Source organism: Pleurodeles waltl, chromosome 6 (genome assembly GCF_031143425.1).
Source record: "Pleurodeles waltl isolate 20211129_DDA chromosome 6, aPleWal1.hap1.20221129, whole genome shotgun sequence".
Classification (NCBI taxonomy): domain Eukaryota; kingdom Metazoa; phylum Chordata; class Amphibia; order Caudata; family Salamandridae; genus Pleurodeles; species Pleurodeles waltl.
The window spans coordinates 1,674,201,653-1,674,220,578 of NC_090445.1; the positions used below are offsets into that span (position 1 = coordinate 1,674,201,653).

At 46.8% G+C, this 18,926-nt stretch overlaps 1 protein-coding gene across 1 annotated transcript in view; it reads right to left on the reverse strand.

Moving 5' to 3' along the window:
• TTLL11 (tubulin tyrosine ligase like 11) overlaps nucleotides 1-18,926 on the reverse strand; it is a 490,512-nt gene that overhangs the window by 300,731 nt on the left and 170,855 nt on the right. The window lies entirely within an intron of this gene.

The following is an 18,926-nucleotide window of genomic DNA, read 5'->3' on the forward strand; positions in this document are numbered from 1 at the left end:
TCCGGGGACCCCCTACTGAGTCATTGCTGAAAGCTGGGAACCTAATCTGTTACTATTATTTAATTTTCTAACCATTCGGGGACCCCCTGAGGAGGCTTCGCGGACCCCCAGGGGTCCCCGGACCACAGGTTGGGAACCACTGATGTAAAGGATTAGCTATCAGCAGGCAGAAGTACAGAAGAGTGCCGGTACATGTATGCACAAACCTACACAAAAGAACTACCAAGTAACTACTGAATATGATATGTCTTCAGAATGCAATGTTGGGTCATAGCAATGGACCTAACAGGGCTACAGCAGCAACAGCATCAGCCAATGCAAAGTAAGATGACAAGCTATCATCCAAAGACAGGGAAGAATTGCCACTGAATTAACATAATCCAGAAACAATACAAAAAGCCTCCCAAACACCTCAACACCATAGAGAGATTTAGTGAAAAGGCACCCTAAGGGGGTTATTACAACTTTGGAGGAGGTGTTAATCCGTCCCAAATGTGACGGATATACCACCAGCCGTATTACGAGTTCCATAGGATATAATGGACTCGTAATACGGCTGGTGGTATATCCGTCACTTTACCGTCACTTTTGGGACGGATTAACACCTCCTCCAAAGTTGTAATAACCCCCTAAGTCTCTTGCCCACAGGGAAGCAGGACAGATTCTTAGGTTACTGTTTGTACAGCACTCTGCACTAAAACAGATAAAACTACTATAGGCCTGAACATAGTGACTTGTCCAAGTGTTCCTTGTTAAAGAGGTTTTAGATGTCCTGGAGGGGCTGTGGGGAAGCAAAGTGCAGTGCAGCCCTCGCCCCAGGAGGTGGCATGCAGATTATAAGCGATTCACAACCAACCACGTTTTGATAATCACACCACACAGCCTTAAAGCCAAATCCCAACAAAGGCATGTTTTAATTTCCCTTCATTTTGCTTTAGAATTGTGCTACCTTCAAATAAGCTACAGAACGAGCCGGTTTAAGATGCTATCAACAATATCACAATAAATGTGTGCAAAGCGTTATTGTTATTGACATCTCACTAAAACAAGGATAAGGATAATTACTTTATTCAGATTTTAATATTGTGGAAAAAAGAACTTCAACTAAACCAAAATATGCATTTTTTCCATCTGTACCATTACAGCTTTTAGGTGCAACATAGTGAGGCTGAGACCTTTGGGGAAACAATTTTTGCATTAGCGTAAAAGTCTAAATTCATCATGAACACCCGAAGAATTGCCTAAGGGTGGTACATTTTTACATTCTGAGGTCTGATTCAAAACATGAAACATGTCCATATTTCATTCTCTTAAAAATGCATGAGATGTGGGAATGAAAATCCATATCAGGGCAAAATGAAAACATCCAGAGAGGACAAATGGAGCAAGGACCTGAGAAAATAATACAAGTTATTCCCTCTAATGGATCTTGTACAAGTGTGTTTATTCCCCCTTCATGAATATTATCTACAAGTATATTGCGCCTCTCACCATTATTATCAAACCGTGTTGCTTTCATGATCCGTGTGCCCTTTTCATACAGTTATGAACTTTAATTGATCTGGTGTCAGTTGTCTAATGGGAAAGCAAAAGGATTTTAATAAAAAAGCTATTTTAGTATGCTTGGCGTAGGCAAGCGTGCGTCAAAATATTTTACAGTTGTTTTGTGCTGTTGTTGAGCTGGGTGGTATGTTTGAAGACTGCTTTGTGCCTAGGCTGCCAGGTATATAAGTTTTGCTATGTTATACAAGTGAGATTGTGATATGGTTCAGCTAACTGTCTCTAAAGGATTCTATCACACATATATATATATATATATATATATATATATATATATATATATATATGCCAGTAGGTTTTATATATATATATATCCATAACAGCATTCCACATCCATTCAGAAAGGAAAAGCCGGCACTCCAGACTCTATCCAATTTATTTATTTTTCATCCATCATTGGCTGTATTATATCAGCTGAGGCGTTTCAACCATTGCAGTCTTACTCATAGCCCAAAATTCTATAACAAAGCCCCACTGCCTTTAGAAACTATGGCCCTCATTACAACCCTGGCGGTCGGTGATAAAGCGGTGGTAATCCCGGCAACAAACACAGCGGCGGTAACTGCCAACAGCCAGGCGGAAGACAATGTACCGCCCACTGCATTACAACACGCCTCTCCGCCAGCTTTTCCGGGGTAGTACCAACGCTGTTAAAAGCACGGCAGAAACACTACTCTGAAGAGAAACGACTCACCTGTCGACACTCATGGAAGAACCAGGACGCCATGGAGCCCAACTGCAGGTGTTACCCATGCTGGTCTGCCTTCTCCTACACCAGGAACATGAACGCCGGCGAAGACGACCACGGTGAGTACTGCACCTAGCACACAGGGGAGGTGGGGAGGAAAAAGAGAGTGACACATGCACGCAACACCCCCGCCCCCACCCTCACCCCCAACACCATACACACAAACACATGCAACAACATTACATATACACCCCATAACCCTCAGGAATAACGCAAGGACGAAAGGAATGGAGTAACATGAGTGTAATATTAGTCATTTTGAGAAATACGTTCTTAAAGCAATAAACAGTATGTACAATATATACAATATATACAAAAGGAGGGACAATGCCCACTCCAAAATATCCGTGGCCCACTGGGCCAAAACACATAGGTTAAGGCCACAATTGACTCCTGCCTCAATACAGAGAGAACACTGCAGGGGCATCAGGTCGAAAACACACAGGCACCTCAGGGGGACGGGGAATGGGGGGGCACCTCAGCCGGAAGATGGTATAACGCCACTGGCCTGGAGAGGGCTCCATGCCCACTGGTTGGTCCTAGGGAGTGTAAAGACACAGTCTGTCAAGTGGGTGGTTTGACCACTGCTTGGTCCTGGGGAGTGCAAGGCCACAGTCTCTCAAGTGGGTGGTTTGCCCACTGCTTGGTCTTGGGGAGTGCAAGGCCACAGTCTCTCTAGTTGATGGCTTCTCCACTGCTTGGTCCTGGGAAGTGCAAGGCCACAGTCTCTCAAGTGGGTGGTTTGCCCACTGCTTGGTCCTGGGGAGTGCAAGGCCACAGTCTCTCAAGTGGATGCCTTTTTCCAGTGGTTCTGGAGGGGGCCTTGTGCCCAGTGTGCTTCATCCTGGCACGGATGCGGTAAGTGGATGGCTTCTTCCACTGGTTCTGGAGGGGGCCTTGTGCCCAGTGTGCTTCATCCTGGCAAGGAGGGGCTGAGTGGATGGCTTCTTCCACTGGTTCTGGAGGGGGCCTTGTGCCCAGTGTGCTTCATCCTGGCAAGGAGGAGCTGAGTAGATGGCTTCTTCCACTGGTTCTGGAGGGGCCTTGTGCCCAGTGTGCTTCATCCTGGCAAGGAGGAGCTGAGTAGATGGCTTCTTCCACTGGTTCTGGAGGGGCCTTGTGCCCAGTGTGCTTCATCCTGGATGGGGCAAGGTCACTGTCTCTCACCTGTGTGTCACACCGACAGGTGTTGCAGGGGCCAGGATGCACTGCAGCCCATGTAATCACCACTACACACTGCTCTCCGGCGGTGACAGCTTCTCAGTGGATGCCAGTTGCGCAGCAGGTGGCGGTGCAGGCATTGGTGGTGGTAGCCTCCAGGCCTTTACCTGCAGCCTCAGATGACTGCCCACTGGGGCTGCTGCTGCTGGCAGTGGTGCTGCTGGCGGCAGTGCAGGTGGCGGTGCTGGCAGTGGTGGTGCTGGCAGTGATGGTGCCTTCACCTGCAGCCTCGGACGGCTGAAGTGCCATGGCTGGTGTTGTGTGCCCCTTCCTGCCCTTGGCAGATGGTGGTGCCTCCTTGCTTCTGACAGCTGGTGTCTTTGTCTTGCCCTTGCTTGCTGGTGGTGCCACCTTCCCCTTGCTGGCTGGTGTCCCCTTCTTGCCCTTGCTAGGTGTCGGATCCATCTTGGCCTTGGCAGGTGCTGCTGGCACACTGGCTGGGCTGACGGGTGCCTCCTTAGAGCCTTGCACACCTGCAGTACCTGCAGAAACCACAGTGGCCATGAACCGGGTGGCTGAGGTGCTGGGCTGGGTTCTGGCCACCCTGGCCCAAGGGGAAGGACGAGGGGTGGGGTAGGGAACAGGTCAATGTTGGCAAGGAAAAGCTCCTTAGGGACACTAGAGCGGGGAGAGGGTGAAGGTTTGGGAGTGGAGGAAGAGGGAGTGGTTGTAGGAGGTGTCAGTCTGCTGTGGTTGGGTGCAGGTGCATGGGCTGGATGTTGTGAGGTGGATGGCTGTTGGGTGTGTGTGTGTGTGTGCTTGCGTTTGTGTACTTTGGGAGGAGGGGTCACAGACAGTGGGAGAGGACACAGGGGACGTGTGCATGGATGTGGGGGTGGTGATTGGCAGTGAGGGGTGTGTAGTGATATGCGTGCTGGTGATGGAGGGAGTGGATGAGGATGTAGTGCATGCGGGTGTGAGTGGAGACGCTACTGGGAGGGAGGTGGACGACGAGGAGGAGGGGTACACAGTGGAGGCAGTGGATGTTGGTGTGTCTGCATGTGGATGGTGCTTGTGTGAGTGCTTGTGAGATGAAGTGTGGTGCTTGTGTTTGCCTGAGCCACTTCTGTGTTTTGATTTGGTTGATTGCTGGTCTGAAGGTGTGCTTGGGATAGGCTGGGGTTGAGGGGATTGGGACTGGGTAGAGGAAGTTGGAGGGGGAGGCTGGAGACCGGGACAATGGCTGCGATCAGTGCGTTGGCCAGAGCCTGGAATGCTATCTGTTGGGCCGCCACGCCAGAGTGAATGCCCTCCAGGTATGCATTTGTTTGTTGCAAATGCCCTGCTACACCCTGGATGGCATTCAGTATGGTTGACTGCCCAACAGAGAGGGATCTCAGGAGGTCAATAGCCTCCTCACTGAGGGCAGCAGGGCTGACTGAGGCAGGGCCTGAGGTGCCTGGGGCGAAGGAGACGCCCACCCTCCTGGGTGAGCGGGCACGGGAAACACGCTGAGAGGGTGATGCTGGTATGGGGGTGGCGGCTGTAACTGTAGTTGGGGTGGCCACAGAGGTGTCCACCACTGCCAGGGAGCTTCCATCGGAGGAGGAGTCGCTGTCAGTAGTGTCCCCTCCTGTCTCAGTCGTGGTGCTCCTCTCGCCCTCCGTCCCACTGGTGCCCTCACCGTCGGTGGATTCGGCCTCAAGGCCCACGTGGGATGCAGCTCCCTCCATTGCCGGTGCCTCTGGTCCTCCGCCAGATGATGCTAATGCACACAAGGACAGGGTGACAAAACAAAAGGGGGGAGAAACAGAGGATACACTTGGTTAGTGCCAGCAACAACACTACCGCTGGCGTACACAACACACAGGGAACAGCCCTATGCACTAGCCCATGCACTACCAGTTACACTGCTAGTCACCAGGCCATGAGGTAAACTGCCTAACGCCATTAGCTGCACACCTGAAATCCACAGGACCCTGCACAGTAGTAGACGCCCACTAACATTATTGGGGTTGGAGTGCATCTGATCTTGCCCAACATTGAACATACACTGCCATGTTCGCCCTGGCCTAGGGGCACCCACAGCTCACATCCCCCACCCAGGTAATACCTTAACGCGCGCAAAGTCATGATTCTGAATCTGTACTCAACCCCTTGTGGCTTCTTTTATGCCTTCAAGCACCATCCAACTCCGGATAGGCCACCGCCAGGATGCGGAACATCAGGGGGGTCAGGGTATGACGGGCACCCCTTCTCGTTGGAAGGGAAGCCCCAGCATGGCCTCAGCCGACTTCCTTGCCCAGTGGCGCAGGTCCTCCCACCGTTTGCGGCAGTCCCCCCTCCTACACAGGGCTTACACACACACAGCAATCCCTACATTCATGGCCCAAGCATCATGCTCACAGTGTACTCACCAGTTTGTCTGGAGGACCATAGAGTAAAGTGTTCTGGTGTAGGACCCCATCCACTAGTCTCTCCAACTCCTCGGAAGTGAAGGCAGGGGCCCTTTCCCCAGACACTCGAGCCATTGTCGCTCCCAGACACAGGTCACAGCAGCACTTGCAGTGTAGGTCCTCTCCTGTTGAAGGTCAGGTAGCAAGTGAGTGCACAGATAGAAAATGGCGGTCACATCCGCAGCGGTGCGTACCGTCACCGCCAGCGTACATCGCCATTGGCTCCTGGAACTCATAGGGCCCAATGATAACCAATGCGATGTTGCGCGGCGGTCATTGACCGCCGACCGCAACAGCGCACAACACCAGCGGAATTACCTCATTTCCACTTGTCTCTCCTCACAGGTCAGGCAGCCGCCATTTCAGGGGGGCACAGGCCATGGCACCTAACTGTGTCACAGCAGACATTTGCACATCAACTGACTTACGAGTTCACATACTGTTTCTGTAAAGGAAGAATTGCATTTTATTATGACATATGTGTGAATATGACCTTCTGCTCACTGTTTTTCACCCTAGAGTTCAACCGCTGAGGATGAATAGGAGATGGAGACATCCCCCCGTGTACAGACCCCTGGTGGACCTGGCGACAATGGAGGACAGGCACATTATCCTGACATACACACTTGATACGGCCACAATCCAAGAACTGTGGGCTCAATTGGAGCCAGGCATGATTTCAGCTATCCGCCACCCCACAGGTATCCCCCCCTCTAGTGCAGGTCCTGTCAGTGCTCCATTTCCTGGCAAGTGGTTCCTTCCAAGCGACAGTGGCCATGGCATCAGGGATATCACAGCCTATGTTCTCAAACGTGCTGACCAGAGTGTTGTCTGCCCTGCGCATGAGCTGCTACATCGTATTCCCCCAGGTGGAGGATTTGGCCACAGTGAAGGCTGACTTCTATGCACTGTGACATATCCCCAACATCATTGGTCCCATTGGTGGTACACATATTGCATTTGTTCGCCCCCCCGCCCCCGGAGAAAAGAACAAATGTTCAGAAATAGGAAAAGCTTTCACTCTCTGAATGTGCAGATGGTGTGTTGGGCGGACCAGTACATCTCCCATGTCAATGCCAAGTATCATGGCTCTGTGCATAATGCCTTTATCTTGAGGAATAGCAGCATCCCATATGTGATGGCTCAACTCCAAAGGCACCGGGTGTGGCTAATAGGCGAGCCCATGGTCCCCATCCACTTGATGTAGGTATATGGGTCTGGCCCTAAGGGTGAGTGTCTGGCTAACAGGTAGCCCTCGAATATTTGCAGGTGACTCTGGTTACCCCAACCTCTCATGGCTACTGACCCCAATGAGGAATGCCAGGACAAGGGCAGAGGAACGTTACAATGAGGCACATGGGCGAACAAGGAGGATCATTGAGATAACCTTTAGCCTCCTGAAGGCCAGATTCCGGTGCCGCCATCTGACAGGTGGATCCCTGTACTACTCACCCAAGAAGGTCTGCCAGATCATCGTTGCATGTTGCACAACCTGGCCTTGAAAAGCCAGGTGCCTTTTCTGTAGGAGGATGAGCCTGGGGATGGTCGTGTGGCAGCGGTGGAGCCTGTGGACAGTGAGGAACAGGAGGCAGAGAAAGAAGATGTGGACAACAGAAGTACACTAATTCAACAGTACTTCCAGCAACACACAGGTAAGACACTGTAACTTCACCTTCCATTGCAGTTTTGTGTTTGACATTGGACATGGCAGCCTGATTTCCCTCTTTCTATGGCCACTTACTGTCCACTTTGGTAACTCTATTTTCAGATCTCTGTGCCCCACTCTGGCTCCTGTTGTGTTTACTGTTGCCCACTACAGGTCATACCTATGTAAATATTACAGTACATTTGAATTGCAATGTTTAGAGTTTGTGAAACTAATGTCAGTTCAAGGTGTGCAGGGTGACAGAGTGGGACAGAAGGGTGACAATCAGGTGAGTCTCATTTCCTGGCGGGGGTATTGTTAATGTTCTCTAGCTTCTGCCTGGATCGCAGGGACTGCTTGCGGGGTGGTTCTCCTTCTGCAGGGGATGGGGTGCTGGTGGCTTGTTGGTCCTGTGGCAGGGCCTCCTGTCCACTAGCACCGGCGGAGGTGGAGGGCTGTTCTTCAGTTTGGCTAGTGTCAGGGGCCCGTTGGTGTGTCACTGCCTCCCTCATGGTGTTGGCCATGTCTGCCTGCACCCCTGCAATGGTGACCAGGGTGGTGGGGATGTCCCTCAGGTCCTCCCTGATCCCCAGGTACTGTCCCGCCTGTAGCCGCTGGGTCTCCTGCAGCTTGGCCAGTATTTGGCCCATGGTCTCCTGAGAATGGTGGTATGGTCCCAGGATGTTGGTGAGTGCCTCGTGGAGAGTCGGTTCCCTGGGCCTGTCCTCCCCATCGCACAGCAGTCCTCCCAGCTTCCCTGTTGTCCTGTGACTCTGTCCCCTGAACTGTGTGCCCACTACCACTGACCCCAGGTCCCTGATCGTCCTGTGTTTGTGGGGTTGCCTGGGGTCCCTGTAGTGGTGGACACACCGCTGATTGATGTGTCCTTGGGACAGAAGGATGGGCCCGCTGGGTGGGTGCTGTGGTGGTGTTTCCTGAGGGGGGAGGCTCTGTGGTGGGTTGGGGACTGTGCCTGGGTCACCGACTGTCCAGAGGTCCCTGATGGGCCAGGTTGGTCATTGTGATTCAGGCGTCCAGAGCTGCCTTCATCACTGTGGGTCTCTTCAGGGGAGGACTGGATGTGGCTGGCACCTCCTCTCCGGTGACGTTGAGTGGGGGTCCTGTGGGGATGTAAATGCAGTGTTATTGTATCTGCGTGTGCCATCTTGTGCATGGATATGTTTCCCTCTATGGTTGTTATTAGCAAGGCAGCTTTGGCTTGTGTGAGTTCTGCTTGGTTTAGCTAAGTGATTGTCACTAGTGTGTCTATGACTCTCCGCCATTGCTCCATCTTCCTTGCAATAGATGTCTGCTGCACCTGTGATCCAAATAGCTGTGGCTCTACCCGGATGATTTCCTCCACCATGACCCTTAGCTCCTCCTCTGAGAACCTGGGGTGTCTTTGTGATGCCATGGGCGTAGTGTGAGTGGTATGAGTGAGGGTGTGTGGGGTGATGCGTTGGGGTGTGTGCTGTGAGGTGCGTGGATGGTGTATGGGTGATGGTGTTTTGTGGCTCAGATTCAGTGGGTGTTCCTGGCTTGTCTCTCTCTCACTTGCCAAAATGTTTGGCTCGTAAAGAGTTATGGGTATTGTGGGTGTGTGTTTTATAGTGGTGTGGGTGTGTGGTGAGTGTATGTGTGTCAGGTGTGTGTATTTTGAATTGTCCAATGTGGTGTAGTTTTGTATGTGTGTGTGTATTTTGAGTGCGGCGGTCTGTACCGCCAATGGTTTACCGCGGTTGAATGTCCGCCACGGTGATTCGTGGGTCATGATGCTGTGGGCATATTTCTGTTGGCGTAACGGTGTGGGTTTTGGTACCGCCAGTTTATCACTGACCTTCGGCTGGTGGGCTTGTGTGGGTGTCTATTTAGTGGTGGATTTCTATGTGTGGGTCATAATAACCGTATCATTATACCGCCACGGTCACAGTATGTTGGCAGCAGTCAGCATGGCGGTAAGCAGCACTTACCGCCAATGATGTAATGAGGGTCTATATCCTGCAATTCAATAGACATGAAGGAAATACTATCCGCAATTCCTCCTGTCAGCAAATCAAACATATTGTTTTATCAACCCAAAATATCACTCTTTCTCTAACCAAAGACATTTCAAATTTCAAGATTTTAACTTTTGTTAAATTTATGAAATTATTCATTTTAAAGTAAACCACCATTCAATGCCCAGTGGCAGAAAATATATATTTGTGCATATTAATGTACCCAGTTTTCTTTCCATTGGAACTAATTAAAGTATACCAATTATATTATACGTTGGCATCATTCTTTCCATATTTCAAAAACACATCATAATCAAATGATATAATGTAAATTTTTGATCTGCCTCATACATAAATATAAAGAAAATACTAAAGCGGTGCGAGCATAATAAGACAATCATGCCTATATAATCAAACCAAAACATTAATGATGGAACCCACATTGCAATGGCCACATATCAATGGCCCATATGCCGCCATTAATTGCATCCAAACTCCAATTCACATCCATATTCACACTTTTAACCCACATGTATAAAAAGGTTCTTCATCCTGGTTCGATCCCCACAGAAATCTGCTATTGGATCTGACTTTATATTCGGATTCCAAACCCCTGTCCCTGCAAGCCTCACCATTACTCTTTGCGGTCTCCGTACGGTATCCAAGACGCCAAATGGAATCACTCGCCACGTCTTCACATCTCCTCAACAAGGCTCCAAATTCGCGAGCGGAGGGAGTCACTTTTGTAGCGTATTATGCATGCCAATATATGTAGGTTCTCTCCTTCTTTCTTTGAATAAACATCAAGCGTCTGCTATCCCCATTAAAGCGAGGATGAAACCCCTGCGAGCCTCCCTTCTTACTCTACAGAGAGAATGCTTCCACAACGTACCCAGGTATAAATTTACTAATGCCACTTTTATACTGGCGACGCAATTGTACTCAACTTTAGTGTATTAAAATGAATTCCTTACAACAAACCTGGGTTTGGCCACAAGACAGATCCAAAACTCAAGCTTCTTCAGTGCCATTATATTAGAACCATGAATGCTTCTGTGTCTTATTGTGCTGCATGCGAGGGGGTCCCAAAACCACTAATTATGTTTCATTTGCCGATATTCTGTTAGTCTTATCACACAACACCACCATGTCAGGTGCAGTGTGGAAGCCAACAAGATCCACCTTGCGGACTCCGTCTTCAGTCTGCTAAGCCACAAGCAGTGATGAATGTAGCATACGGAGGTACTAAGAGGAAGACATCTGTATTGTGCTGACCTTCCTAAATGGCAAGGGGTCCACAATCTCCTTCTTCCCTTTGTCTTCCTTCGAGGTAGTTGCTGCTGGGCTTGTAAATAGAAAGTGGTCTTTGGGTCACGCTTAGTGTGTCATTGGGTGTTACTCTCATAACTGAACTTTCCAACCTTTTACAGGAGGCAGGGCTTCTGATGCGGTTTACAAACTCTCTTGTTATGACCTAAGACATCTATGAACCAGCTAACCCTCCTTTCAGCATCGCTGACCCACCCCTTGCAAAATGATAGGGTGGGAACACAAGAAAGTCATTAGTCATTGATGGAAGCCTATCTTATTCTTTTTAAATCACATCAGGTGCAGGGTTAGGATATTATCAATATGGCAAAGACAGAATTACATATACAGAATTCCTGGAGAAGTTAAGAGCTTTTTGAATATCACCTTACAGCACAAAACCAATGTCCTTGTGGTATAAATAAAGTAACTGAGACTATGGGATGTATAACTCCAACTGTAATCTTCAATTTGTACATTGTGTATGGTGATAGTGTCCAGGAAATTTAGAAAAAATGGTTTGGTGCATGCATGTGATACTTTAAAAGTGTCACTGCACCAATTTCAATCAATATTACATCTCTTTCCGTAGAGCGCATGAAGAAGACGTATACAAGGTATTGTGCAAGAGCAGCACACTGATGTGGAGAACATTGGAAGAAACTGGGAGGGAATATAAGGTCTTGGGAAGGGGGCTGAGGGAAAACAGCGAAGGATAGAAGGAGAAAGGGGACCTAAGTGGGATATTAGAGAGCACACAGGTTAGTAAAAACTAAAGTCTCTCAAATGTGGGTTCATGTGTAACAAGTATGCAAACAGCCAAACGGTTAATGCACGGCCTGGTGGCTATCAGTTATTGATGAAATGACTAGCAATATGAATTTTCACTGGCGAGGACAATAAAGTTGTTTGAAAACTCTTACAAAAGTTAATAAGAAACAAGCCACCATATAAGGGAATAACCAATATAGTTACCTTTCTTAAGAAAACCCCAGTCGAACATGAAAGGGTGTATCACTACATTCAACACAATTTACTGCCTTTGGGCAAGATGAAAAGTCACATGAATGGGAACAGACAAGCTTGTCCTTAGCCAAGTGTTGACTTTATAATGATGCGATCGCATAATTTCTACTTGACAAGCCCACTCATTTACACCCCCCCTCCCGCAAGGCACACCTAGTTTATGCTCTTCTAAACACTGAATGTATCCAAGTTTGACCACGTTAGGTCCAGTCTGATGCTACCAGACACATATCCTCCCCAGCAGCATCTTTTCCTCACCCTTGCAACTTCCTCAGGTACACGCATTTGATTTTGCTATCAGATATATCCCATGCCAAAATGGATGTCAAGGGCGTAATATACTCCAGAAACACATTGTTCTCCAAATTCGTTTTTATCACCAAAAAAAGTAATAGGCCTGAAAATACAAAAAAAATCTCCTCTTTCAGTCTCCAGAAAGTATTCTCTTATTCTAGTAGATCTTTTAGATCTTCCTTTTTATAGAAGATCTTTTGTCCCTTAAGATACAAACACTGAAATATGTCTATGCCTAGTCCTTACGTCACAGCCCGCTAAAGTGCAGGTCTTCTTTAGTTTGCAACTTTCTGATCATTTGTTTCTCTCCCGCTCTGAAATTTGAAGAAAAGTATGAGTTTTCTCCTCAGGTCTCACTATTTACATAACATTCCCCTTCTATTTATTCTGGGGTTTATTCTTGGAAGGTGGTAGGATCCTCCTCTTATCACTCCTGAAAAGAGGGAGCAAGCCTGGAAGGAGAGCCAGCAACAACAAAAACGTTCACCCTTTCTAGTTCTGGATCATGTATTTTCCCTATGGAGAAATTATACCGTTTCCTCTTATCCTTCCCCCTATTATCTGAGCTATAAACACCTGTGGCTGGCCCTCTCTTCCAATCCACAGTCACCTGAAAAGATGGAGTAAAGGGCTGCGTGACCCTCTTTGTTTATTTGAGCACTCGCTCTATACATAGGGAGGACTGGTAAGTGGATGTGGGCAAGAATCTCCTATTTTTTTTTATCACAGGTACTAATGTAAACAAAGAGACCTGTCAAGAGGGAACAACAGTTTCTTATTGGCAGCTTACCCTTTTTCTTTTATTTCTATTAGGCCACTCCTACTACTTCCAGGTGTTCTAGCCTTCCCTCTGTGACCCCCCCACGGACATGGTGGCCTTCACAAACCTCCGTGCCTCGCCCTTACTGGATTATCCTCTCTGACTTTGCACAATTTCCTCTTCCATGGGGCCGCTGACAACAAACGCAGGTGCTTGCGGCCATTGAGCGACCCCATCGTGGACTTGGGAGACACGCTGCCTCTTTCTGCCTCTTCGGCAGTCCATGCCAAGTTGAGGTGTTGGCCAGACTGCTCCCACACCTGCTCCTGTCCTAGTTAAGGACTCTGGTCATAGATTGGTGTTTCCATACAACGTAGAAATCAATTTTTGAAGATTACATACAGTGTAGAATGACTTGTGTTTAAAAATGCCTAAACTCCTATCTCTAAACCTAAAATGCCAAGAGAAAAAAGTAAGACATTTATATTTTTAAGCAATCATTTCAAAACAACCATGTGCAAATACTGTAGGCTGCAAAACACCGTGGTCTTTTTAACGCATGTTGCTCTATCAGTCAAAAGGTCCTTCTTGATTAAATGTACAGCTACATGATAACTGGAAGAGCAGTGCCAACGTCACTCTCCACTCCTCAGCCTTTGTGCCTTCTGCTCCTAATGAATGGCAATATCACCCCTAACATCGCTTAAGAAAATCCGTTTTTAGCATGTTCCTATCGTTGGTTCATCCTTGCATCCTGCCAATTTGATAGTAAATTATGTTTGCAAAATAATGCTATAACAGCTTATGCAACTGTGTTATGGTGTTTACTCGTATACATCTGCATATACAGATATTAAACAACCACCAATCCAACCATAATACACAATGTTGGTTCTTAGTATTTGCTTTATATCAGCACTCAAAAGCTACAGAATTAAAGACAGACCAAGTGTTTATTTTATGCTCTGGCTTCAAGTGCAGCTGTTGCCAGACAATTATGTAAACATCACTAGAGAGGGTTTAGACTCCACCCACATGTCGAAGCCAGGTGTACATGTTTTGATAGGGCGGAAATTGTACAGTTCCACAAAACAAAGTGCTGACCTCCAATCAGCTGTGATCATTTTGTTTATGTATCCATCTGCCCAAGCTTGAACTTTCAGGGGCAGACCCATGACACTGGAATGCTTTTGAAGTGTCTCAGATAACTAGATAATTAATGTTTTTTTATCTGGCAGCAGCACAGACGAGAGGAGGGTAGTCATTAACCTATATAGTGCAACTCACCTTCTGTTTTAACCTACACCAATATTACTCTGCAGCTCTTTAGGTCCACACAATGCTTCACATTACCATACAACATTCCTTTAAGGTCAGACCTTTTGGCATTGCCAATGCTTGTTTCAAACTTCATATTAGATTTGTTTTCTTACAATCATGGCATATAGTTTTCTACATACTATCAGAATAATATGACAAGCAAGACGAATAGGGAGGGTCAACTGGTCAGGGTTTAATGTGCATCTTGTGGATAAGTCAGCAACAAGAAGCCAACAGAGATATAGGGGCAAGGATGTGTGAAATAGTCCCTCATTTCAATGCATGAAGCGTAAGGCTACACCACAGCTAGCAATACAATTAAGTGAGGGAGAGATGATATTCTTATGGGCCCATCCAAGATGTGATTGCCACAGTCGCAAGCCAATGGCTGAAAGGAGCTGGTCAAAAACACATTATACGTCCTTGTTTTGTTTAGAGTGCACTGTCCAGTCTGGTTTCTTTCTGTCAAGCCTACGTCTCAGTATCCTTTCCCCTCCATTTACTCTCCGACCTCCAGGCAGCCTCTTCCACTACGCCCCTCCGCCCCCCCCCCCCCCCCCCCCCCCACCTAACATACACGTCAGCTCTTCTGCGGTATTTTCGGGAAGAAGCAGAAGGATGTGCCTCTGATTTCAGAAACAGAACTGTTCCCTTTTAGAAATGCAGTGAGAAAAGCTCACTTAGGGTGCAGCGCTAACATTGCAGTGCAGATCGCGTCACGTGTTGCATCAGTTTTGATACGCATTTCATTCACTGGAATTAAACACTAGAGGTCACGTGTATGAGGCGCGCGCCAGCACTGGGTGCAATGCACAAGCACTGATAAAAAATATTATATTAACGGGGGCACTACCGAGACCTTTGTTAAACACCTTTCTACTGGGGGTGAGGAAGGCACGATTTCATGAAGCTTTGAATAGTCTCAGCTAAAATGAGCTCTCTTCACCATCAATTTATTTTAATATGTTTATAGAATTCTGTTTGGTGCTTGACAGGTGAAACAAACTGCCAGATGGCCCGACGACATGGCAACAGTTGCTGTGGGAAGCAAAATATTCAACTTACAAAATAAAATATATACTAGTGACGTAATTGCTTCTTTCCTTACAGTAATATCACCTGTTGGTACTGAAAGTATTAGAACTATGGGCTCAGGAGCCTCTTCCACTGTCCTCTGTTACTCACATCACTAATTACGTCAAAGAAGATCTTTGGAGTGGAATTATATCTGATTAATTTTGAAATCAATAACTTGAACACAAAATATGATACAAAGCCCCAAAAACGTCGAGGGACATGCTACACAGACAGCATGAACAACAAGCATTTGCAATGCAACGGGTCTCGCATTTGCTCGAGTTAGAGCTATTAGCGTTGTAAACTCCTAACCGGACTTTTCTTGCCACACAAATTACAAGAAAAAAAACACAGCGCGATCGCGCTATGCAAAATGCAGCATGATCGTGCTGAAATTGAAAACGGAAAAACCAAGCGCGATTGCGCTATGTAAACCCCAGCGCAATCGCGCTGCATTGAAAAGATAAAGTAGACCGGAAACCATGCTGAAAACATCGAGCCTCGAATGGTTTCATTAGTTTACCGGTGCTGTGTAGGTGGGCTAAACACCGGAAAAGGCATGATGTATGCATGCCTTTCACAAATGAAAGCAAGTGGATTTTAAAAGGCAAGCACATGAACCAATGAAAGTGACTGACGTGACATGGGCGTGGTAAGAAGCCCAAAGAGAGATTACAGCATGGGACGGAGCGCTTTGAGCTCGCCCATGAAAAGGGAAGCAAAAAAAGCTTGAGGATGAGTGTGTTATTTTTGTAAGTGTGCGCATGCGTTGTCCAATGGGTGCTTGCTGACGGGGGGCCATTTTTTTCATTAACTGATCTGAGACGAATTGGTAGATTAACCTAATTTGTTTACGAAAATAAAGAAGTGTGAACGTGCTTTTATTTATAAAGATGGGATAGGAGAAATTTGCTGTATGCTTCCCTCCCCCTCAAAAAAATGTTAAAATTGAAAAAACAAAACAAAGGGAAGCTAGAAGTGTGTAAAGTAGGAGAGTATTTGAGTAGCGTGTCGAGTGGAGGATGAGAAATCAAACATATGAAAGAGAGGGCAACAACGAGGATGAACAACACTGACTGCAGGAGGGGAGAGTAGCACACACACAAGAATAACACAGAGCGCAGTAGGGAGTGAAACATACAAGAGACACAGCTGGAAACACATGCACTCATGGAATGCTTAAGCAAAAGAGAAAAGAAGTTCTGTAAAAGTGAGCAGTGGACGGACCCAAGTAAAGAGGCTGTGCTCCAAAGGAGGGACAAACACAAGAGGGACGGGAACAAACACAAGACAGACAAGGCAAGAACGTTAACAAGAAGTAAGCAAATGAGAGTGGCAAAGAAGCCAGTTAATGCTAAGCAATGAATGGACTCTGCCCACTGTAAGTTCTTGGGAAGCTGGCAATAGGTCTTTTGCAAACAGACAGCTTGCACCGTCTGGTAAAATCAATCTTAAAATGTAAGGTAGTTTCTCCACATGCATACAATAAAGAAAAGATATAGCTTTTGTGCCATAAGTGTGGCATATTTGCCCATTCTCTCCTTTCCTTACAATAAGAGCAGCAAAAATTGTGGAATAGATATACCCCATTTTATTTTATACATTCTGCTCCATGTTTAACTGTCTTTAATGAGGTCCCAGTGCTATTAAGGTACATATTTTAGTTTCACCAACAACTCTGGAGGAAAGATTTTCAGACCCAAGGACAAAGTTATATGTTTTCCTTTTGAATGCACTGTTTCCCCTAGCATGAAAGGCATCTTTTAAGTGATTAGTTGTAATCTGATGCACTCTTGTGGCCACCTGTGGTGGTGTTGTAAGGCAGCGGCCTCTACTACCGGTTAGGTGGTACGGACGGATCTAAACACCGCCTCCATATAGTGACATCCTATCACCAACAATAACAAGTCAGTGAATTATCATCACCTCTCCCATCTTCATCCCAAGCACCCAGTGACAAACGTCCGCACGCGCCTGACTCTTAGTGCAGCAGCTGCCACCCTTCCCGGCCCTGGTTTACAGCAGGCGCTGCACTGCATGAATGGAGCCAGCACTCCTAACGGCTTCGGGCAAGCCATGCACGTTGAATATGAATACCGTCTCTGGGACATACCTGAAGCAGGAACATACGGTAAAGCAGCAAGAAGCTGCATTACAGGTACTAAAACTGTCAACGTCTAGTGATGAGGGAGCTTGTAAAAAGTCTGTCCTGGGTGATTTTCGTACCCATGGGCCCTTCGGGGAAGCGTCAGAGATGTCTACGGAGTGTAATAGGTCTTGTATTCCCACCATTTCATCTATGTTATGGCTCATTTTTTAGAAGGTACACCATCACCCTTAGACATGCAAGGCCCTGCCTTCATTCTGCCGATGGGCTATGTCACTTTCTCAAGGACAGAGTGACCTCAAGGTAGAAGGCATTGTGGAGAAGGAACAGAACAACACCCTTATAGGGCATAGGGCGAGATGTACGTCCCTCAGTGTTTGCGAAACAAAATTTGCCAGTTTTAGCGACTCGCAAATTGTGTGTCACAAACACTGATGTACAACAGTGTCTGAGAAAACTGTCTGCGATTCCCAAATGGGTCGCAAGGGAACTGCCACATTAATACTCATGAGGCATGTCTCAATTTGCGACCCATTGGAAATGGCCTGCACTCACAGGGCCTGTTGGGGGTCAGCAGATAACCATGTCTGTGACTGCTTTTTAAATAAAGCATTTTTTTTCCTTAAAGGAAAACGGGATGCATTTCAAAAATAAAAATGAAATGTTTTCTTTTCTTTTTTTTTTTTTTTTTTTAAAGAGTGGGAAGTGGTCCATGGGAACACTGCCTGCCCTGAAAAAATGTTGGCACCCCCATTCACAAAGGGGAAGGGGTTCATTGGGGACCCCTTCCATTTGCGAACGGGATACCACCTTCCTCAAAGAGTCAGTAAAGTATGAATGTTTTGCGACCGCATTCCCGGTCGCAAAACATTCATACATACCAGTGCGACTCGCTATTAGGAAGGGACGCCCTTTACACGTCCCTTCCTAATAGTGACTTGCAAACCCTATTTTGCGAGTTAGTAATAGCTACTGACTCGCAAAATAGGATTGGTACATAGGGAAATGCATTTTACCAGTTGCAAACGGCCTGATGGGCTGTTTGTGACTGGTAAAATGCGGCATACATCTGGTACAATATTTTTTACTTCCAAGGGTGGGGAGTGTATTTTTGTTTAAAACATAACATTCTGTAAGTAGGAACACAAATACCAAATATTAAAAGGAATCATATCACAAAGCCTACTTAGAGTATATGTCCTAGTGAAAGAAGAAACTTCACCAAGGATCAGCAGAACACAACTTAGAAAGCAGTTTTCTAACAGCAGGAGTATCTCAAGCATAATGGAGCATGGACCAGTAAGTATTTTACGTATGGGGCCCAGCCGAAACAGTATTCCAAAAAAAATGGATTTGATGAGGGAGTGAAGACATGTAATTGGTCACTAAAATTTTATTTTCGATAATCTTTTGTGTGAAGAATTCAAGATTAGACTCCAGAGCTCTAGGTTTGGGGGTACACCATTT